This window comes from Salmo trutta, chromosome 37, assembly GCF_901001165.1.
Source record: "Salmo trutta chromosome 37, fSalTru1.1, whole genome shotgun sequence".
Taxonomy (NCBI): domain Eukaryota; kingdom Metazoa; phylum Chordata; class Actinopteri; order Salmoniformes; family Salmonidae; genus Salmo; species Salmo trutta.
The window spans coordinates 7,521,753-7,545,745 of NC_042993.1; the positions used below are offsets into that span (position 1 = coordinate 7,521,753).

Sequence of the window (23,993 nt, forward strand, 5' to 3'; positions counted from 1 at the left end):
CGTCTGGAGCAGGAGAAGTGGAGGAGGAGGATGGAGGGAGAGGCTGTGGAAGCCCAGGAGCAGCTCTCTGACCTGGGACTACTGTCCGCTGAACTCAGGGGCACCCTGGCTCAGAGAGAGAAGGATATCACAACCCTACAGGGAAGGTGAGAGGAGATCTATACTGTATATTCACACACCTTGAGAAGAGTGGAAATATCAACCCCCTCATTTGCATAGTGTTACAAAACTGCTTTCTCTCTCGATAATGGTAATCCAAACGGTTCCAGCACAGTGCCTTGCGGAACACCATATTTGACTTCTCTCTCTTTTACTCCAGGTGGAGGAGGAGGGTGCACGAAGGACTGAGGCTCAGAGGGCTCTGAGAGAGGCCATGTCTCAGGTGTAGCAGAGCTGAAGGAGGAAGTGGGAATGAACGAGGGATGAGAGAGAGGGCAGAGCAAACAGAGGAGAGAACTGGGGGAGGAGCTGGAGGCCTTGAGGACAGAGCTGGGAAGACACACTGGACACAACGGCGGCCCAGCAGGAACTCAGGTCTCGTAGAGAGGCAGAGTTGGGGGAGCTCAGAGGTGTGTTGAGGGGGAGGAGACGAGTCACGAGGCCCAGCTCTCAGAGCTCAGAGTCAAGCACTGCTCTGCCATAGACAACCTGCAGGAACAACTGGACAACAGCAAGCGGGTGAGTCACACACAGAATGTAGCCTATGCAGTGACTCTCTGTGCATATTGCGTGTGTTATTCCCTCAGTACAATGTCTGGGTAGTGTACCTCCTGAATGCTATTCTCTCTCTGTAGACTGGTCACTGAGACGTCTGTAATGTAGTGTTTCTATGCGATTATGGTATGTATGTAGTACTTCTTGATGTTTGTATCGTCTCCCCAGGCCCGTCAGGCCCTAGAGAAGGCCAAGACTCTATTAGAGGACGAGAGGGTGAGCTTGGCCTCAGAGCTGAAGTCCCTGCAGGGGGGCCGCATGGAGAGTGAGAGGGGTCGCAAGAGGGCCGAGGGCCAACTCCAGGAGCTGACCGCACGCCTCTCACAGGCCGACAGAGAGAGGGAGGAGAGAGAGGAGCGACTGCACAAGCTGCAGTCTGAGATGGAGACCCTCTCTAGTTCTCTCTCCTCCTCTGACTCCAAATCCCTCCGTCTCAACAAGGAGGTCAGCAGCCTGGAGAGCCAGCTCCACGACGCTCAGGTACACACACACACACACACACACACACACACACACACACACACACACTGACAACTCCTTCGTCCTCTGTTTTTAACCACTTCCATGTTGATATCAATCAAATGTATTTGTCACATGCGCCGAATACAACAGGTACCTTACTGTGCATAGTAAGGTACCTGTTGTGAGGTACCTCACCTTACAGGTACCTCACCGTAAATAAATATCATTACTAAATGTTACATGAAATGTAAATATGAAATAGCCCCAATGTCAAAACACAGTTTTAACGTGTCCAAATCAATAACCTTACTGTGAAATGTTTACAAGCCCTTAACCAACAATGCAGTTTTAAGAAAAATAAGAGTTAAGAAAAATATTTAGTAAATAAACTAAAGTAAAACATAAAAGAACAACAATAAAATAACAATAACGAGGCTATATACAGGGGGTACCGGTACCGAGTCAATGTGCAGGGGTACAGGTTAGTCGAGGTAATTGAGGTAATGTGTACATGTAGGTAGTGATAAAGTGACGATGCATAGATTATAAACAGAGAGTAGCAGCAGTGTAAAAAAGGGGGGGTCAATGCAAATAGTCCAGGTAGCCATTTGATTAGCTGTTTAGTAGTCTTATGGCTTGGGGGTAGAAGCTGTTAAGAAGCCTCTTGGACCTAGACTTGGCGCTCCGGTACCACTTGCCGTGCGGTAGCAGAGAGAACAGTCTATGACTAGGGTTGTTGGAGTCTTTGGCAATTTTTAGGGCCTTCCTAGAGGTCCTGGATGGCAGGAAGCTTGGCCCCAGTGATGTACTGGGCCGTACGCACTACCCTCTGTAGCGCCTTGTTGGAAGCCTAGCAGTTACCATACCAGGCGGTGATGCAACCAGTCAGGATGCTCTCGATGGTGCTGCTGTGGAACTTTTTGAGGATCTGAGGACCCATTCCAAATCTTTTCAGTCTCCTGATGGGGAATAGGTTTTGTCGTGCCCTCTTCACGACTGTCTTGATGTGCTTGGACCATGATAGTTTGTTGGTGATGTGGACACCAAGGAACTTGAAGCTCTCAACCTGCTCCACTACAGCCCCGTCGATGAGAATGGGGGCGTGCTCGGCCCTCCTTTTCCTGTAGTCCACAATCATCTCCTTTGTCTTGCTGACGTTGAGGGAGAGGTTGTTGTCCTGGCACCACACTGCCAGGTCTCTGACCTCCTCCCTATAGGCTGTCTCGTTGTTGTCGGTGTTCAGACTGTTGTGTCGTCGGCAAACTTAATGATGGTGTTGGAGTCGTGCTTGGCCACACAGTCATGAGTGAACAGGGTGTACAGGAGGGGACTAAGCACGCACCCCTGAGGGGTCCCTGTGTTAGGATCAGCGTGGCAGATGTGTTGTTTCCTACCCTTACCACCTGGGGGCAGCCTGTCAGGAAGTCCAGGATCCAGTTGCAGAGGTAGGTGTTTGGTCTCAGGGTCCTTAGCTTAGTGATGAGCATTGTGGGCACTATGGTGTTGAATGCTGAGCTGTAGTCGATGAACAGCATTGATGTTCCTTTTGTCCAGGTGGGAAAGGGCAGTGTTGAGTGCAATAGAGATGGCGTCATCTGTGGATCTGTTGGGGCGGTATGCAAATTGGAGTGGGTCTAGGGTTTCTGGGATGATGGTGTTGATGTGAGCCATGACCAGGCTTTCAAAGCACTTCATGGCTACAGACGTGAGTGCTACGGGTCGGTAGTCCTTTAGGCAGGTTACCTTGATCTTCTTGGGCACAGGGACTATGGTGGTCAGGGAGACACCTGGGCACAGGGACTATGGTGGTCAGGGAGACACTTGGGCACAGGGACTATGGTGGTCAGGGAGACACTTGGGCTCAGGGACTATGGTGGTCAGGGAGACACTTGGGAACAGGGACTATGGTGGTCAGGGAGACACCTGGGCACAGGGACTATGGTGGTCAGGGAGACACCTGGGCACAGGGACTATGGTGGTCAGGGAGACACCTGGGCACAGGGACTATGGTGGTCAGGGAGACACTTGGGCACAGGGACTATGGTGGTCAGGGAGACACTTGGGCACAGGGACTATGGTGGTCAGGGAGACACTTGGGCACAGGGACTATGGTGGTGAGGGAGACACTTGGCTCAGGGACTATGGTGGTCAGGGAGACACTTGGGCACAGGGACTATGGTGGTCAGGGAGACACTTGGGCACAGGGACTATGGTGGTCAGGGAGACACTTGGGCACAGGGACTATGGTGGTCAGGAGGAAACTTGGGCACAGGGACTATGGTGGTGAGGGAGACACTTGGCTCAGGGACTATGGTGGTCAGGGAGACACTTGGGCACAGGGACTATGGTGGTCAGGGAGACACTTGGGCACAGGGACTATGGTGGTGAGGGAGACACTTGGGCTGAGGGACTATGGTGGTCAGGGAGACACTTGGGCACAGGGACTATGGTGGTCAGGGAGACACTTGGGCACAGGGACTATGGTGGTCAGGGAGACACCTGGGCACAGGGACTATGGTGGTCAGGGAGACACTTGGGCACAGGGACTATGGTGGTCAGGGAGACACTTGGGCACAGGGACTATGGTGGTCAGGGAGACACTTGGGCTCAGGGACTATGGTGGTCAGGGAGACACTTGGGCACAGGGACTATGGTGGTCAGGGAGACACCTGGGCACAGGGACTATGGTGGTCAGGGAGACACTTGGGCACAGGGACTATGGTGGTCAGGGAGACACTTGGGCTCAGGGACTATGGTGGTCAGGGAGACACTTGGGCACAGGGACTATGGTGGTCAGGGAGACACCTGGGCACAGGGACTATGGTGGTCAGGGAGACACTTGGGCACAGGGACTATGGTGGTCAGGGAGACACTTGGGCACAGGGACTATGGTGGTCAGGGAGACACTTGGGCACAGGGACTATGGTGGTCAGGGAGACACTTGGGCACAGGGACTATGGTGGTCAGGGAGACACCTGGGCACAGGGACTATGGTGGTCAGGGAGACACTTGGGCACAGGGACTATGGTGGTCAGGGAGACACTTGGGCACAGGGACTATGGTGGTCAGAGAGACACTTGACAGTTGGTCAGCGCATGCTTGGGGTACACGTCCTGGTAATCCATCTGGCCCTGCGGCCTTGTGAATGTTGACCTGTTTAAAGGTCTTACTCACATCGGCTGTGGAGAGCGTGATCACTTTCCTGCTTCACTCCCAGGAGCTACTTCAGGATGAGACTCGTCAGAAGCTGGCTCTGGGCTCCAGGGTGAGAGCTCTGGAGGAGGAGAGGAATGGACTGATGGAGAGAGTGGAGGAGGAAGAGGAGAGAGCCAAGGATCTCTCCAGGCAGATACAGACTCACACTCAGCAGGTAATCATCATTGTGTAAAAAAAACTTTCCTCTAGATTATAATAGAAAACATGTTCAGTTGTCTTCTACAGTAAGTCTATCTTCCTCCTCACCATCACCCTCTCTCCCTCTCTAGCTGGCTGAGTTGCGGAGGCAGTCGGAGGAGGTGAATGGGGCGGTGGAGGCAGGAGAGGAGACGCGCAGGAAACTTCAGAGAGACCTAGACCAGGCCGTCCAGAGAGAACGACAGAAGGAGGAGGAGAAAGAACGCGTGGAGCGTCAGAGGGAGAGGCTGAGGGAGGAGATAGAGGACATGACCCTGGCCCTGCAGAGAGAGAGACAGAACTGCACCACCCTGGAGAAGAGGCAGAAGAAGTTTGACCAGGTCAGAGTTCAGGGGTTAGAGGTTAAAGGTGAGAGGTAATGTCCCGTGATGTAACCCCTGCCCTTTGCCCCCTCAGTGCCTGTCAGAGGAGAAGGCGGTGAGTGCCCGGCTGGCTGAGGAGAGAGACAGGGCCGAGGCAGACAGTAGAGACAAGGAGACACGCTCCCTGTCACTGGCACGAGCCCTGCAGGTACCGCTGGAGTGACTACACAGATTATTATCCAGTTATCAGCATAAAAAGTTGTTTTCATGTTCATCTAAATAATAGTGAGTGTTGATACTTCATTGTTCCAATCCACACTTGCAGGAGGCCCAAGATCAGAGGGACGAGCTGGAGAGATCTAACAAGCAGCTCCGCATAGACATGGAACAACTAGTCAATCAACAGGATGACGTGGGGAAGAATGTACGTGTGTGTGTGTGTGCAAATGTGTGTGAGAATGTGTGTATGTGTATTACAGAGTGAAAATGTGTCTCACAACAAGCACACATTTCTCTCCTCCTGTGTCAGGTGCATGAATTGGAGCGTTCCCGGCGGGCCCTGGAGACAGAGGCAGAGTCCCTGCGCACTCAGACCCAGGAGCTGGAGGAGGAGCTGGGGGAGGCAGAGAACTCCAGGCTGAGGCTCGAGGTCACCCTCCAAGCCCTCAGGGCCCAGTTTGAGAGAGAGATCAGCACCAAGGAGGAGAAAGGAGAGGAGAAGAGGAGGTCTCTCAACAAACAGGTATGGAGAGAAGAGAGAAGAAGAGGAGTGTATCAAGTCTGAATATGGGGAGACAGTTATTCATTTGGATGAGATGCTAAACTTCTCTCTTTCTCTGCTGTTCCCTTCCTTTCCATCTCCCTCTCCCCTTCTCTTTCTCTCCTTCCCCCCCAGGTGAGGGAGTTGGAGACCCAGCTAGAGGAGGAGAGGAGTCAACGCTCTCAGGCCATGTCCGTCAAGAAGCAGCTGGAGGCGGAGCTACAGGAGGCTGAGGCCCAGGTGGAGACAGCCAATCGCGGCAGGGAGGAAGGGCTTAGGCAGCTACGGAGACTGCAGGTAAGCTACACCCCCCTTCTCTCTTTCTTTCTAATGCTGCTTGCTCGGTCTGAGATTAGATGCTGTGCAGTTAACTGATAAATAAACCAGAGCTATAATGAGAACGGTAAGGGTCCCAGCACAGAGCCTTGTGGAAAACCATATTTAATCAATCCTCCTTTTCGCTCTCTCTCAGGTTCAGATGAAGGAGGTGCTTCGTGAGCTGGATGAGTCCAAACTGGCCCGTGACGAGGTGGTCGTCCAATCAAAAGACACAGAGAAGCGCCTGCAGACCTTGGAGGCGGAGTTACTGCAGCTTACAGAGGTGTGTGTGCTGGTGTGTGTGTGTGAGAGATTTGCGAAGAGACAAACTCTTGTGTTTTAGGATGTTAACGCCCTCTCTTTCTCTGTCTCTGTCCTTCTGTCTGTCTCTCTCTTTCTCTCTCTCTCTCTCTCTGTCTCTGTCTCTGTCCTGTCTGTCTGTCTGTCTGTCTGTCTGTCTGTCTGTCTGTCTCTGTCTTTCTGTCTGTCTGTCTCTGTCTCTCTGTCTCTCTGTCTCTCTGTGTGTAGGATTTATCAGTGTCTGAGAAGATGAGGAGACAGGCCCAGCAGGAGAGAGATGAGATGGCTGATGAGATCGTCAACAGCTCTACCGGGAAGTCAGTATCTCTTTCTATTTTCCTTTCTGTATGTGTGTGTACTCGTGCGTGTGTGTGTGTATTACTGTGTATTATGCGTGTGTATTACTCACGGTGTGTGTATTACTGTGTATTATGCGTGTGTATTACTCACGGTGTGTGTATTACTGTGTATTATGCATGTGTATTACTCACGGTGTGTGTATTACTGTGTATTATGCGTGTGTATTACTCACGGTGTGTGTATTACTGTGTATTATGAGTGTGTATTACTCACGGTGTGTGTATTACTGTGTATTATGCGTGTGTATTACTCACGGTGTGTGTATTACTGTGTATTATGCGTGTGTATTACTCACGGTGTGTGTATTACTCACAGTGTATGTATTACTGTTATTATCGTGGTATACGCACGGTGTGTGTATTACTGTGTATTATGCGGGTGTATACTCACGGTGTGTGTATTACTGTGTATTATGCGTGTGTATTTACTCACGGTGTGTATATTACTGTGTATTATGGTATGTAGTACTCACGGTGTTGTGTATACTGTGTATTATGCGTGTGTATACTCACGGTGTGGTATTACTGTGTATTATGCGTGTGTATTACTTCACGGTGTGTGTATTACTGTGTATTATGCGTGTGTATTACTCACGGTGTGGTGTATTACTGTGTATTATGCGTGTGTATTACTGACGGTGGTGTATTATGTGTATTATGCGTGTGTATAACTCACGTTGTGTGTATTACGTGTATTATGCGTGTGTATTACTCACGGTGTGTGTATTACTGTGTATTATGCGTTGTGTATTACTCACGGTGTGTGTATTACTGTGTATTATGCGTGTGTATAACTCACGGTGTGTGTATTACTGTGTATTATGCTGTGTATTACTCACGGTGTGGTGATTACTGTGTATTATGCGTGTGTATACTCACGGTGTGTGTATTACTGTGTATTATGCGTGTGTATACTCACGGTGGTGGTGTATTACTGTGTATTATGCGTGTGTATTACTCACGGTGTGTGTATTACTGTGTATTATGCGTGTGTATTACTCACGGTGTGTGTATTACTGTGTATTATGCGTGTGTATTACTCACGGTGTGTGTATACTGTGTATTATGCGTGTGTATTACTCACGGTGTGTGTATTACTGTGTATTATGCGTGTGTATTACTCACGGTGTGTGTATTACTGTGTATTATGCGTGTGTATTACTCACGGTGTGTGTATTACTGTGTATTATGCGTGTGTATTACTCACGGTGTGTGTATTACTGTGTATTATGCGTGTGTATTACTCACGGTGTGTGTATTACTGTATATTATGCGTGTGTATTACTGACGGTGTGTGTATTACTCACAGTGTATGTATTACTGTGTATAATGCGTGTGTATTACTCACGGTGTGTGTATTACTGTGTATTATGCGTGTGTATTACTCACGGTGTGTGTATTACTGTGTATTATGCGTGTGTATTACTCACGGTGTGTGTATTACTGTGTATTATGCGTGTGTATAACTCACGGTGTGTGTATTACTGTGTATTATGCGTGTGTATTACTGACGGTGTGTGTATTACTGTGTATTATGCGTGTGTATAACTCACGGTGTGTGTATTACTGTGTATTATGCGTGTGTATAACTCACGGTGTGTGTATTACTGTGTATTATGCGTGTGTATTACTCACGGTGTGTGTATTACTGTGTATTATGCGTGTGTATTACTCACGGTGTGTGTATTACTGTGTATTATGCGTGTGCATTACTCACGGTGTGTGTATTACTGTGTATTATGCGTGTGTATTACTCACGGTGTGTGTATTACTGTGTATTATGCGTGTGTATTACTCACGGTGTGTGTATTACTGTGTATTATGCGTGTGTATTACTCACGGTGTGTGTATTACTGTATATTATGCGTGTGTATTACTGACGGTGTGTGTATTACTCACAGTGTATGTATTACTGTGTATAATGCGTGTGTATTACTCACGGTGTGTGTATTACTGTGTATTATGCGTGTGTATTACTCACGGTGTGTGTATTACTGTGTATTATGCGTGTGTATTACTCACGGTGTGTGTATTACTGTGTATTATGCGTGTGTATTACTCACGGTGTGTGTATTACTGTGTGTTATGCGTGTGTATTACTCACGGTGTGTGTGTTGTCAGGTCTGCTCTGTGTGATGAGAAGCGGAGGTTGGAGGCGCGAGTCACTCAGCTGGAGGAGGAGTTGGAGGAGGAGCAAAGCAATGCTGAACTAGTGGCCGAGAGACACAGGAAGACTACACTTCAGGTACACAATCTCACACACATACAGACACACACACAGTATCCTGGACTCAATTTGCATTTGTCAAATGTTCTTGCTTTTAATCTCCATTTCTATCCCTCTGTTTCCCCTCTCCCTCCCCAGGTAGAGACTCTGACGGTGCAGCTGCAGGGAGAGAGGACCCTGGGCCAGAAGGCTGAGGGGGCCAGGGAGGCTCTGGAGAGGCATAACAAGGAGCTGAAGCTGAAGCTGGGGGAGATGGAGGGAGCTGTCAGGGGAAAACACAGGCTCAGTGTCGCCGCCCTGGAGGCCAAGATGGACGGCATGGAGGAGCAGCTGGAGCAGGAGAGACAGTGAGGGGAACACACACATTCTCTGATGGATTTCCCCTCACACTTCTTCTCTCGCCTTGTTCCTTTCCTCACTCCCCCTCCCCTCTCTTTACTTCTCCTCCCATCCCTCTCTTCCCGTTCCTTCCCCTCTCCTCCCTCTAACATCTCACTTCTTACACTACTATTCTGGCTGAATGTTCTGGGTGTGGGGATAAAACATGACTCAGTCTTTCTCCCCTCCCCCAGAGAGCGAGCCATAGCCAACAAGCTGGTGAGGAAGACAGAGAAAAAACTGAAGGAGGTGATGATGCAGGCAGAGGACGAGAGGAGACACGCAGACCAGTACAGAGAACAGGTACGAACCAGTACAGACCAGTACAGAGAACAGATACAGAGAACAGGTACGAACCAGTACATACCAGTACAGAGAACAGGTACGAACCAGTACATACCAGTACAGAGAACAGGTACGAACCAGTACATACCAGTACAGAGAACAGGTACGTACGAGTACAGACCAGTACAGAGAACAAGTACGTACCAGTACAGACCAGTGCAGAGAACAGGTACAGACCAGTACAGACCAGTACAGAGAACAGGTACGTACCAGTACAGACCAGTACAGAGAACAGGTACGAACCAGTACAGAGAACAGGTACGAACCAGTACAGACCAGTGCAGAGAACAGGTACGAACCAGTACAGAGAACAGGTACGTACCAGTACAGACCAGTACAGAGAACAGGTACATACCAGTACAGAGAACAAGTACGAACCAGTACAGACCAGTACAGAGAACAGGTACGAACCAGTACAGACCAGTACAGAGAACAGGTACGAACCAGTACAGAGAACAAGTACGAACCAGTACAGACCAGTACAGAGAACAGGTACGAACCAGTACAGACCAGTACAGAGAACAGGTACGAACCAGTACAGACCAGTACAGAGAACATGTACGAACCAGTACAGACCAGTACAGAGAACAGGTACAAATCAGTACAGAGAACAGGTACGAACCAGTACAGAGAACAGGTACGAACCAGTACAGAGAACAGGTACGAACCAGTACAGAGAACAGGTACGAACCAGTACAGACCAGTACAGAGAACATGTACGAACCAGTACAGACCAGTACAGAGAACAGGTACGAACCAGTACAGAGAACAGGTACAAATCAGTACAGAGAACAGGTACGAACCAGTACAGACCAGTACAGAGAACAGGTACGAACCAGTACAGAGAACAGGTACAAATCAGTACAGAGAACAGGTACGAACCAGTACAGAGAACAGGTATGAAACCGCTTCTCTATGAGTTCACCATAGAAATGGAGAGATACAGTAGGGTGTGTTTTCATCCCAAAATGAGTGGTTGGTCCTGCTAATCCCAGTCCTAATCTAATCCAGCCCTGGCAACAGGGGAAGGTAGGGGTTATCTCCTCCCAAATATACCTAACAAAATAATCCCTCTACAGTGTAGAGGTAGAGGTGATACTGACCCCCCTCTCAAAAATCATCTGGAATTTAATCTGTGGGATGTAATCCCAGTCCTTCTGTTCTGTGCTTAATCTGTCTAACTCTCTCCCTCCGGCCCTCTCTGATACCCTTCCCCCTTCTTCTGTCTTCTCCTCTTCCACTTTACCCATTCTCTTCTTCTCTCTCACTCCCTCTACCCCCTTCCTCCTCCCTCCTCTCTCCAGTTGGATAAGTCTATGGGCCGGCTGAGGCAGCTGAAGAGGCAGCTCGAGGAGGTGGAGGAGGATAACTCTCGTTCCAACGCCCAGAGACGTAAACTGCAGAGAGAGATGGAGGAGCTGACTGACAGCTCCCAGAGCATGACCCGCGAGATCACCGCTCTACGCAGCCATCTCAGGTAGTACTACCACTGTGTGTGTGTGTGTGTGTGTGTGTGTGTGTGTGTGTGTGTGTGTGTGTGTAATCTGAGTGACGTTTGCAGTTCCATTGCCACCTACTACCACCATGTTGTATTATTGCATGTTTTTTCTTCCATTGACCTCATCTAACACTGACACACTGTCCATCAGTCTGCCTCACACTCCACTCCATCCACTCAGCATCACGACATCTGAACGGAAACCAGAGAAGTAGGTCTGTGTGTGCGTGCGTGTGCAATTCATTAAGTTAAGATTTCAGTTAGTTGTGTGGACTGCAGTATATTTTAAACTGAGGAAATCCTGTCCTCTTATTAGTGTAATGTCTCAGGGGTTTAGTCACCTTTATAACACAAGAGGGCTCTTGTCTTTCCAGTCCCTCATAGAGACATATCAGATATACACTGCCTTCAGAAAGTATTCAGACCCCTTCCCTTTTTCCACATTTTGTTACGTTACAGCCTTATTCTACAATGGATTTTTTTTAAATATTCATCAATCTACACACAATACCCCATAATGACAAAGTGAGAAAAAAAAAAGGGAAATGTTTTCTTATTTATTGAAAATAAACAGAAATACCTTATTTACATAACTATTCAAACCCTTTGCTATGAAACTTGAAATGGAGCTCAGGTGCATCCTGTTTCCATTGATCATCCTTGAGATGTTTCTACAACTTGATTGGAGTCCACCTGTGGTAAATTAATTTGATTGGACATGATTTGGAAAGGCACACACCTGTCTATATAAGGTCCCACAGTTGACAGTGCATGTCAGAGCATAAACCAAGCCATGAGGTTGAAGGAATTGTCTGTAGAGCGCCGAGACAGGATTGTGTCGAGGCACAGATCTGGGGAAGGGTACCAAAAAATGGAAGAAGTTTAGAACCAACAAGACTTCCTAAAGCTTGCCAACCAGCCATACTGAGCAATCTGAGGAGAAGAGCCTTGGTCAGGAAGGTGACCAAGAACCCGATGGTCACTCTGACAGAGCTCTAGAGTTCTTCTGTGGAGATGGTAGAACCTTCCAGGACAACCATCTCTGCAGCACTCCATCAATCAGGCCTTTATGGTAGAGTGGCCAGACGGAAGCCTCTCCTCAGTAAAAGGCACATGACAGCATGCTTGGAGTTTGCCAAAAGGCACCTAAAGACTCTCAGACAATGAGAAACTATCATGACACAAGGTGAGACCCAGATGCAGACACAGGAGGCAGATGGTTGGAGTCTTACAGTGTTTATTAATCCAATAGGGGTGGGCAAGAGAATGGTCGTGGACAGGCAAAAGGGTCAAAACCAGTTCAGAGTCCAAACGGTACCGAAGGGCAGGCAGAATCAAGGTCAGGGCAGGCAGGATGATCAGGCAGGTGGGAAAGTAGTCCAGAGTCAGGCAGGGGTCAAAACCAGGAAGACTCTCAAAAAGAGAATAGCAAAAGGAGTATGGGAAAAACACGCTGGTTGACTTGACTAACATACAAGACCAACTGCCACAGAGAGACAGGAAACACAGGGATAAATACACTGGGGAAAATAAGCGACACCTGGAGGGGGTGGAGATAATAACAGGAACAGGTGAAACAGATCAGGGCGTGACAAAATAAGATTCTCTGGTCTGAGGAAACTAAGATTGCACTCTGGCCTGAATGCCAAGTGTCACTTCTGGAGGAAACCTGGCACCATCCCTACGGTGAAGCATGGTGGTGGCAGCATCATGCTGTGGGGAAAATGTTCAGCAGCAGGGACTGAGAGACTAGTCAGGATCGAGGGAAAGATGTACAGTACAGAGAGATCTGTGATGAAAACAAAGCTCTGAGTAAAGGGACTGAATACTTATGTAAATGTGACATTTCAGTTCTACATTTTTGTATAAAAGTTTTAAATGTATAAAAACCTGTTTTTGCTATGTCATTATGGGGTATTGTGTGTCGATTGATGAGGGAAAAATTGGTTTAATCCATTTTTAGAATAAGGCTGTAACGTAACAAAATGTGGAAAAAGTCAAGGGATCTGAATACTTTCCGAATGCACTGTATGAAAAACCCTCCCTTTATCTCCTCTCCATCTCCATGACCCTCTCTACCACCTCTCTCCCGCCAGGCGTGCTCCGATGCCCCTTGGGATGCGTTCAGGTCGCAGGGCGTTGGTGGATGATCTGTCGTGTGAGAACTCTGACTCGGAGGAGCCCCCCCCGTCCCCGACCCCTTCTTCTGGTACTGGCCCCGGAACTGGCCCCGGTACCCCCACCCCCCCCTCTGAAAACAACAGTCTGGGACCCCCCCCACCATACAGCCTCAACGACACTGAGTAACACACACACAAACACTCACTCACTCACACACACGCATACATACAGATACATACTCACACAGACACATAGGCCTGCATTCATGTGTATGTACACATAGGTCTGCATACATGTATATGTACACATAGGTCTGCATACATGTATATGTACACATAGGCCTGCATACATGTATATGTACACATAGGTCTGCATACATGTATATGTACACATAGGCCTGCATACATGTCTATGTACATACAGGGGCGGAAATCCCGGGGGGGACACGACCCCCCCATCCTGGGAAAAATATGATTTGTCCCCCCCAATATATCACTGAAACATAACTATGTAATTTAAATAATATTAATAATACGCAATGAAAGCAATTGTGCTGATTATAGACACTTAATAGCGCGTTTTTAAGTTTCAAAAGATTGCAACCCCCCCACCCTTTGCCTCACAATGGTTTGATCCACTGCCAGTTCCTTAGCTTGCTAGGTAACAGAGAGGTCGTATCTATGGCACGTAACTGACGTGAGGTTAATCCAGTCAATCGCGCACACACACTAGCTGAATATGCAGAGCTAGCGCGCAAATATGAACTATTAAGCTAGCTAGTACCTATTCCATTTATGTGGCGTCGTCAAAGATGGAATCTTTGCTATCGTCAATTTATTCCAAGATCAGCACGCAGATGATGTAAGTTAGTGCTTCAAAGTCCCTGTGATAAGGTTAGCGATAAACTGAAATCCAAACTGAACAGAACTACACTCTCTTCTACCATTGTCTTAAATATATTTAATGGTCTCGTTGCAAAAGCTAAATTGTCGCACGGGAACTTTTATTTATTTATTTTATTTCACCTTTATTTAACCCGGGTAGCAAAGATTATAGCAAACACCACTGAAACTGAATTGGTGCTCGCTAGCTTTGCAAATTCAGCTATTGTTGGAAGCCAGCCAATATGAAACAAACTATTAAAATTACAAAAAAGGTTGCAGCATATGTTGTGTAAATGGTGAACTCATACAGCTGTCAACTCTTGTCATTTTAATCCGTTTCACATTTGCTAGCTACCTTTTAGATCGAAGCCCAAATAAAATGATTGAAGATGATAGAAGCCTACTGTAAATAACCTACACACTGTGTGTGTGTGTAGCCAGCCAGCCAGGTAGAAAAATGGCAGAAAAATAAAAGACGGACATCAGAGTATTTTTCAATACACCAAAACGCATAGTAAGAACCCTAGTAGCCTAATATCTCAAAGACTAGTTGATAAAATGTTCATAAGAAAGAAATGAAATTCTAATGGAAATGTTTCACAATGATGTCATTAGGCAGAGCAGGCAACAGATGGCACACAGACAGCAGAGTTGGGGACAGATATGCAGGGACAGACTGGCAGAGACAGGGAGTCTCAGGTAAGTTTGTTGAGTCTTTGTTTGGCAACATTATGAAAGGTTCTCCATTTTTTTGACTTGTAAAATAGGAACATAATTGGAAAATGCCATGGATACCCCCACTCTCAACGTAAACTGGTGACTGAACTAAGATTTGTTAAAGGCAATGGTATTGCTGTTGTGATTAGTTGTGTAGTTTTGGGTACCGGTAGTTAGGAGTACGGCAAACACCTTATTTCTTTGGTTCCTCAATATACATTTACCATATTACAATGTAGGCTATGTGTTACAGCACTACTTTTGGTGTCCCCCTCAGGAATTGCTCTTGAGAAAATTTCATGTAATTGTCCCCTCCAAAGTTGATACCAGATTTTCGCCCCTGTGTACATAAAAATACACCCTCACATAGACTGACTTACTGATCCTGCACTTCTTTAAACTATTTCCTCTGCAGTCCAAACTAGAACAGAGAGCATACACACACACTCTCTCTCTCTCACACACACACGCACAATTTAAGGGGGGAAGAGGATTCGTTGATGATTTGTGAGCAAGAATATGGACTGTAATCTCACTGGGGGAAACTTCATCTCCCAGAAATCTGAGGGAAAGTGAATTATATCAACATAGTCATGTTCTATTATTATGATACTGTATTACCCTTCAAATGGCAGAAATAAGATGGCTACTGGCCACTATCAATGTAAAGCCGTGTTTAACCCTTTGAGGAACTCTGACAATATTCCGCCCTGTGTTTAGCATTCTAGTCTAGAATGCTGTAGAATCCTGGAATAAAACACTCCGAATAATGTTCCACTCCTCAAAGGGTTAATGACAATCTGCATGTTTGGGAAGACATTTTGCAAGACTAGAGAAACACACACAGGGGACTGATAAATGTTTCTATGTATGTAGTCCCTCTGTCAGTGTGTGTCTTGGAAAAGGCAATCGCTCATTGACTGCAAGTGTGAAAGACAGCTGATATGCTCTTCTGTCTTTTAACAAGCCTGGGAGAAGCTCCCATGAATTGTTCATCTTTCTCTCTCTCACTTGAATTTCAATTTAAGGCCAAATTATTATTTTAAAACGTATTTTAAAAAACATCACAGAATGTCTGTGAAGTATTTTAGGATATATTACTAATTTGTTTGTAGTTTGAATTAGGTCATATATGGGTAAAATATCAATCAGGGAAGAGGGTTAAGTGAGAGAGAAAAAATGAAAACTGATAATCAACCTTGCTGTTGTATGCACAACGAAGAATGAAGCCAGCGTCAGGTTTTTATAAAAGACTGATGATATTTCACTCCGTCATCACACATACTGGTGAAACTGGCTAGGGTATAATCACCGGCATCATCGTAGACCTTATCCATCCATCTTATGCTTGTCATAAGATGATGAAATGTTGCCATCTTTTGTCATGAGAAGCGATGACAACCAAACATGTTATTGCAGTTGCATCAAACACTATTGCAAAACAAACTCCATGCAGTCTGTCTTCGGTGCTGTGCTCTGATCTGGGTTATCTAGACATTCATTGACCTTTTTGGATTGAGACAGATAGGTAGTTACTGTAGATAGATACAGTAGGTAGATAGCTTCTTTAAGTCTTTAACATATCGCTTCTTATAAAGTACAGGCAGTTGAATCTATGTCATTTATATCAGTCTGAATATGAGCAAAATCCTCCATTATTTATTGCCGCTGGTTTTTTGTATTGTTTCCAGTCTGTTCAGACATATCATTGGTAGATGACATACTGGTATGGTATCACTGGCACTGATGGAAAGGAAGGCAGGGCCTCACACATACTGTAACCATGGCAATAGAGAGAGGTTAAGAACAGAATCACAATTACTAGGTAGATTGTGGTTAACAACATCTGTTTATCTATGTTGACTTGTGTTGTTGAATAATTCCTGGATGGGGTATTGGTTGTTGTATTTTACAGTGTTTCAGGATGTTAGGGACGTTTGGAGGTCTTGGTTAGTAGGGAATGCACTGGAAATCTATTGGACAGAGAGATGACAGACATTTAAGACAGTAACCAACACTACATCAGAACTCACCTGTGGAGCAGGACACTGGAATCTCTTACACAGAACAGACAAATGTGAAAATTGAGGACGTAATGTTGGTGTTTCGAGACTGCTAGTCATTCTCAACATATCATAAGCATCCATATCTTTTGTTTTTAGCAAACAGACATATTGTACATTGTAATATTATTCTTTTTTTATTCATTCATTGTGTAATATATTTATGGAACAAAGCTTTTGTGTTTAACCAAATGGTGGGCGTATGGATGAGAAAAGGGACTTATTGTATACGTAGTAGAATAGATTCAAGTAGATTAGTATGGCGGAGACTGGTGTTGGAGGAATTTCCACTGTAATCAATGGAACTACCCTCTGGAATAACAAAGGAAAGTGGAGGACTGTTTCCAGCAACTTCCGTTGAGTTCATTGTCTTCAGATCTGTCCTATGAAGCACCAAGAAAACCCTGTTTCTACCCAGAATTTCTGTATAGATCATTCTAGAACAGCAGCGCTCTAGGCTTCCCTCCCCTGATATCATAATAGTGTTTTTGCGGAAGACATAAGGGCTTGAATCTTCCAAAATGCTGTCTTTTCATTAAGTGACAGACAGGGAGATTTCTACCCAGTTAGAAGATATGGTTTTAGAGTATACATGCCCCGCCCCCTTTAATCTCCAACAACATTCACCATTCATGAAGTTTAACAAGTGCAAAGCCTTTTTGTTCATGTATATTGTTTATATTTGAACTCCTCTCAGCCCCAGAACCTCTCTGCCTGACAGCAGAAGTCTGTACAGGGAGTAAATGTCCTGTCCACATACTGTTCTTACAGACACAGGACACCTTGACATAGAGACGTTTTGCTGCTCAGTCTAGTAAAACACTATGTATTTGCATGGTGGTGCATTCCATTGATAATAGCATTGGCCGCATAGTCTCACGGTTGTCTGCTCTTGCACAAGGAAGAGTATTTATCTCCCTCCACATAAGACTAGGACATTCCCGTTGAAAAGCATGCAGAGTTGAACGATAAAAAGGTTGTTTAAAGAGCATTTATCAGAGCAAAGCTACAGTTCACCATCATTATCTCATGTCAAGCTTGACACAGTGGAGAGCAAAGCTACAGTTCACCATCATTATCTCATGTCAAGCTTGACACAGTGGAGAGCAAAGCTACAGTTCACCATCATTATCTCATGTCAAGCTTGACACAGTGGAGAGCAAAGCCAAGATCCATTTTGATCGTTTTCATGACAGTACTATAGAAACAGTCAGATCTTCAGAACTAGCAACCTAATGAGGACATGGGATATTTGAATTAAGAATGAGTTCTATTAGTATTTGATTACAGAAAAAATGATGACATGTATTTGGTCTTTTTTTTCTTCCTCTTCATGTGATTTATTTGGCAAAATGTACTTTTTTTGTAAGTTACGGTAAATTCTGCACTTTACATATGCACCAATAGAGGGCAGACTCCGACAGTATCAGTGGTTCACAGTCAGTCCCATCTCTCTGAAGATGATGCAGATTTTATATGTAAATCTAACTGATTTGTCAAAGATCTGAGCAGATGTTTTAAATGTTATTTGGATGCAAACTGTCACTTTAAAGTTGTGAAAATTAAGATCACTACATTTTAAACTATCTACGTTTGGTCGTCAGGGGAAGTAGTAGAAAGGTTGGTTTGAGGTTAAAGGTTAAAGGCTGACCCCTGGAATGTGATCAGAGAACTGAAGTGTCTGTGCCTCTGTAGAGAGACCGGTGCTTTTTCAAAGGTGTTATAATTTTGTTGATTCTCTGTCTTTTATGGCTTCTGTGGAAATTGAACATTTTGGAAATGTGTTGTTTATTAGCCATTTTTTGTTTATGATGCTGTAATTATAAAACATATCTGACTGGGGTGAACTTTAATATATGTTGTTGGTTTTGACATTTTGTGTGTTTCAATTTTTTTATTGGTTTGGTGAACACTCAGTTACATGTACACGTTTACTGTAATTTAATGTAAGGAGAGACTAACACTGACTTATTTAATTACATTTCACCATTTATCAATAAGTTAACATTACACACATAAAGAAGTGAATACAGTAACACAGTCAAACCACAATAGATCATTTATAAGGTGAAGTATCATTCTCCCTTTTTAGTGGCACTGCAGTGAATTTGGGCAGTACTCACACTGATGGGCCCCCATGATATCAGTGAACAGCCAATCATCTTCCAGGGGCGGGGTCAGAACCTGATGTGGATGAGGGGTGTGAACTGGGGCCGGGAAGGATCTGGCCACTCCCTCAAAGGGAATACAACTCTGATTCATATCATCATTCACCAATGAGAAGGTACCATCTTGTTGGGGACAAGACCTCTGAAGGATGTTGGGGTCTGGGAAGTCGCAATGGTAGCCTACAGAGGTGGACAGTTGGTTTGGGTTAATATTTAAACAGGTGAACTGCCTGTCTGTACCTTGTCTTCCCACAGCACTCTCAAACATACACTGTGAGCTGCCCTGGCCACTAATGAAGTCTCTTATGGCTGTTACTGGATCTATAGAACATCCGTATCCAGATCCGTATTCATACTGCCCTCCATCACAGTCAATCCGCTCCATCTCAGATCTACCGTCACTCCTGCTGCTGCTGGTGTGGAGCATCAACTTCTCTATGAAACTTTCGGATTGGTTCTGATACGTGATGTCATCAACGTGCGCCTTATCACCTAGGCTCCTCTCTTCACCAGGATACCCCCAGATGGTCTCTAGATGGGCCGGAGGGTCCCCATCATTCTGTGGTTCAACCTCTGAGTCCCACAGCATCAACATGTCCATTCTCTGGCTCTCCACTGTGTCACTGTCTGCCATATTGTTTTGGGACTGGAAGCAAGCGGAGTTGTCTGCGACCGTTGTGACCCCAAAGTCACAGGAATCTAGGGACAGAGGGGAGAGTCCGGGCGAGAGGGGTGTTGGGTTGAAAGTTGAAGTATCCAAGTTTAGAGGTAGAGCCCTCTGGTTTTGAGTTGGGGCCATGATATTTGAATTTGAGTCGCGTCTGAGTTGTGTTTCATATTTCTCTCTAATGCTGTCTATCCAGCTATAAAGGCTCTCCTCTGAAGTGACATCACAACTGAAGGGTTCTGTGTGAAAGTGTTCCTCCTCTTGTTCTAAGACAATGGTTTTCTCTGATGTTATGGATGATCTATAGTCAGTTTGATTTTCTGTTCTGCCCCACTGTTTATGAGTCGTTTGGTATGTTCCTTTACTTGGAGTGTTGCTGTTGGACTGGTCCATTTGGAGATGTTTGGGGTTGAGTCTCCTCCATTGGTCTCCAGGGTCTTTCTGTTCTGTTGCAAGGGCTTCAGTTTCATGTGAACAAAGGCAAAGGTCTGCTTCTGCACTTACAGGAGCTGGAGGGGAGTCTGAGTCAACATGGTGGTTCATTCAGAGGGAGGAGAAAGGACAAAAGGTGAAGATAAGTATAAACATCATAGGAGCCCAGTTTGCTTAATTTATGCATCAAGTTACCTGGATAATTAAAGAGAGAATACCTTCTTTAGAGGTGCTGTTAGATTGGTCAGTGGTTATTGGCTGTCGTGATGGGGAAGGTGTGTCGCTATTTGCTTCCTCCGTTGAGAAGAGGACAGACACAAGCTGGTGATTGGCTGCCTCTATCTCTGCAAACTTCCTGTTTGAGAGAAGCGGCAGTATAACATTTCAGTTTAAGGCATCTTATAATGGCACTCACTCTCACCAGAAACACATACGGTACACACACACCTCTGGATCATGTTGTGGAGGAAGCGCCGGTGGTTGACTTGACGTTTGGACGGCCTGTTCTTCCTTGGTCTCTGGAGTGTCCGCATCATGTGGCCTGCTGCTGATGTCACAAAGGTAAAGAGGTCGCGACCCCAGGGAACACCTCGCTCCACCCTGGGTTCAAAGGTCACAGAGTTGGATGGACGCATGGCTGGAAGGAGGAGAAGGGAAGAGAGAGGAGTAACAGGTCTGGGGTATTAATTGGGGATGTGGTGAGAGAGAAGGATGAGGTGGGAGGGGTAACAGAAGTATCAACATTAGGAGAGGGGGATAAGGTAAAATATGAGTTTCTGAAGTCCAATGACATTTCTTGTGAGCTTCCAACCATATAGGAGCATATACCACTAGAAGTGACAGCAGATATGACATGTAACAGAACCATTGAAATGTGGGAAACTCATAGTGTAATCTTGAAGGCCTATCCACAATGTCTAAGTTAGAATTATTCAGTTTCACATTTTCAGTGGAACACCAGTGTTACGTTTGTCTGAAGGATGAGACCAAGGTGCAGCGTGGTAGGCGAACATTTTTCCTTCATTAAAAATGAACACCGTCAAAACACAAAAAAAAAACGAACGTAAAGTTCTGCAGGCTACACAGATACCTAACAAAAACAAGATCCCACAAAAACCCAGTGGGAAAAGGCTGCTTAAATATGATCCCCAATCAGAGACAATGAAAGACAGCTGCCTCTGATTGGGAACCATATCAGGCCAACATAGAAATACAATAATCTAGAATGCCCACCCAAATCACACCCTGACCTAGCCAAATAGAGAAATAAAAAGGCTCTCTACGGTCAGGGCGTGACAACCAGAATGCAACAACAACAAAAAATGTCAACCTGCATGAGACATGAAATCTGTTGCCACAATTGTGAAAGTACAACTTCACTAAGTCTTAAACTGAACCAACAGGACCTACAGAAACAAAACCCACACAAGTGGTCTGGGCACTCCTGTAACATATTAGGGTATCCCATAATCGTTCAGATATTACACTGGTTTAAAACAATAACCAAAACCCTCTAATAATTGGTCCTATTTTCAGGGAAGATACTGTCCCAAGTTGGAATGATTAAATAATGGTCATTTAGCAGACAGAATAACGGTCCATGCAAGAATCAAACCCATAACATTAGGGATGCCAGCATCATGCTCCAACAAGCCGGACCATCAAAATCACTTATTAAACAAATATTATTCGACAATATAGAACAATACAAAGAAAACTCACCTTGGCACTGCTGTAGCTATCTCTAGCTCTGCAGACTGACTCCAGTGATGTGTCAGAAAGACAGGTTGAGGTACAGATGGAGAAAGAGGTGGGGTTTCATGGTTGATTGTGTGTCTGTGTGTGTGTATGTGTCTCAATGAGTCAATGCTGAATGTCACACATCAGTCCCCTGCTCTGAGAGCAGCCTGACAAATTAAGAGTGGTTGGGGAAGTGAGGGATGAGAGACAGAGACAAGAAAGAGGGCAATTATCTGAGAAGTCAACTGCTTGTAGAAGCGTAGGCGCACATCTCCATTGTGAGGAACACTAAAGGCAGCTTGTTAACTACTGAAAGACACAAACGCACCATTTGAGGTACTTAACAAGCCGTTCATTATCACATTTTCTGAGCTCAGAGCTGAGGTGGTTGCTAATGGCACACTGCCCTTTAGGTTCTGCAGAGGTCTGTCCTAGCACTCTATTTTACATATCTATGGCAGCACAGCAAATGAATAGACTATCCTCAACTGAATAACGGGTAGTGTGTGTGTGTGTGTGTGTGTGTGTGTGTTATTTCAAATAGGAAAATCTATAGGCCTCCATCCCAAAGTGGGAGCGGAAATGATTGCCACCATCTTATTCCATGTAATTGGGAGTTTGGGGTGAACTATTCCTTTAAATATATACACTGTGTTTATCATTGTAAATCAAACTTACCACTGGTAACCAAAGGAGGGAAGTGTGGTTTCAGGAGTGGCATCTATTTTTAGTGCAGCCACATGCGTGAGACCAGGGTCTACTCTGCCTTTGAGAAACAGCATATTGTTGGTATAGATTTGCTGCCTTATACTGTGGACCATTACTTTGGTAAGTGGCATCACCCATAACCCTTTTCCCAGCAGAAAAGAGTAGGAGTGGGGATCTTTGTTGACACTATTGGTAGTTTTGCAGCAAGTAGCCACATACACATGGCTGTGGCAATGAATGGGAGTGTGTTGAGAAACGTAATACCATTCTCCCACCAAAGTCAGTTATAAACACACACAATTTGAGAGCATCAGTCAAATGTAGTGGGCCTGCATTTAATAGGCTAGTACAGTAGGCTACTTTAGAACCATAGTGGTAGTAGCACTGTAGTAATACTGTATTTAGGTTGATTGGTGGTATTGTACCAGTATGATAACTCCTGCTATTCATCAGATCTGTCTAATTCATGTTCTAAACACTACACTCTGTATCCCTCTAGCTCTTTTCCTCCATGTATCCATTCACTCTCCCTCCTGCCTTCCCCATCTGTGCTTTTCTCACATGCTTTCATTGCAAAAGAAGGCTACTAGGTAAAGCCTTATCACACTCCCTCTGACAGAACTTTGACCAGCCAAGCAGACCTCTCTGACCTCTGAGAACCTGCCTCTTATTGGCTGAGAATTCCATTGACCCCACCCTTCCTTGTCCTCCAGAAGCAAGCAGTGTGAATCTTGTGCCTCTGCCACTGCTGTGTTCCAAGCGGTGGACGAGACAGCTAAGTTGTAAGGTAAGTTGTCTCTCTCTTTGCCTAAAGCAAGGAGTCACAGCTCAATTTGACAAGGCAAAACAACAAGGTTATTTTGTTTAATTTATCTATCATAGCCCACTGGCTTTGAGGATTGGGTGGGACCTTAGAAAATATGGTGTCACGAAATCAATAGTCCACTTTTATCCAAAATAAAATGATCAGTGAATCTAGCTTGTGATGCTAATAGCCTATAAGTAAGTGAAATATAATTCATTAGTCATTAGGAATGTTTTCTTTCTTATTCCATAATGTGAACACTTTGTTTCTCCCCTGAATTCACCAGTAACCATGAGTCGAGCCTGGGCCTTGTTTAACGCCCACCCCTACATCAGCAACGTGGTCGGATACACAACCCTGTTCGCATCTGCAGACCTCATACAGCAAAGCATGCTTGGAGGGAAACAGAGTGGTGGATTAAACACAGACAAGGGAACACTCACCATCCATGACTCAGAGGGGGCCAAGCTTAACATGGAGGGAACCAATGTTTCCACTGGTACTAAAAGTGTCACACCATGGGCTGATATTGACTGGTCCCAGACTGCTCAAGTGGCCTTTGTTGGGTTCTGTTTCCATGCCAATTTCAACTACCATTGGCTGAAGGGGCT

General features: G+C 45.5%; 1 pseudogene; it reads left to right on the forward strand.

Annotated features, from left to right (window-relative positions):
• LOC115176447 (myosin-10-like) overlaps nucleotides 1-20,337 on the forward strand; it is a 58,081-nt pseudogene extending 37,744 nt beyond the window's left edge.
• Nucleotides 20,338-23,993: the final 3,656 nt, after the last annotated feature.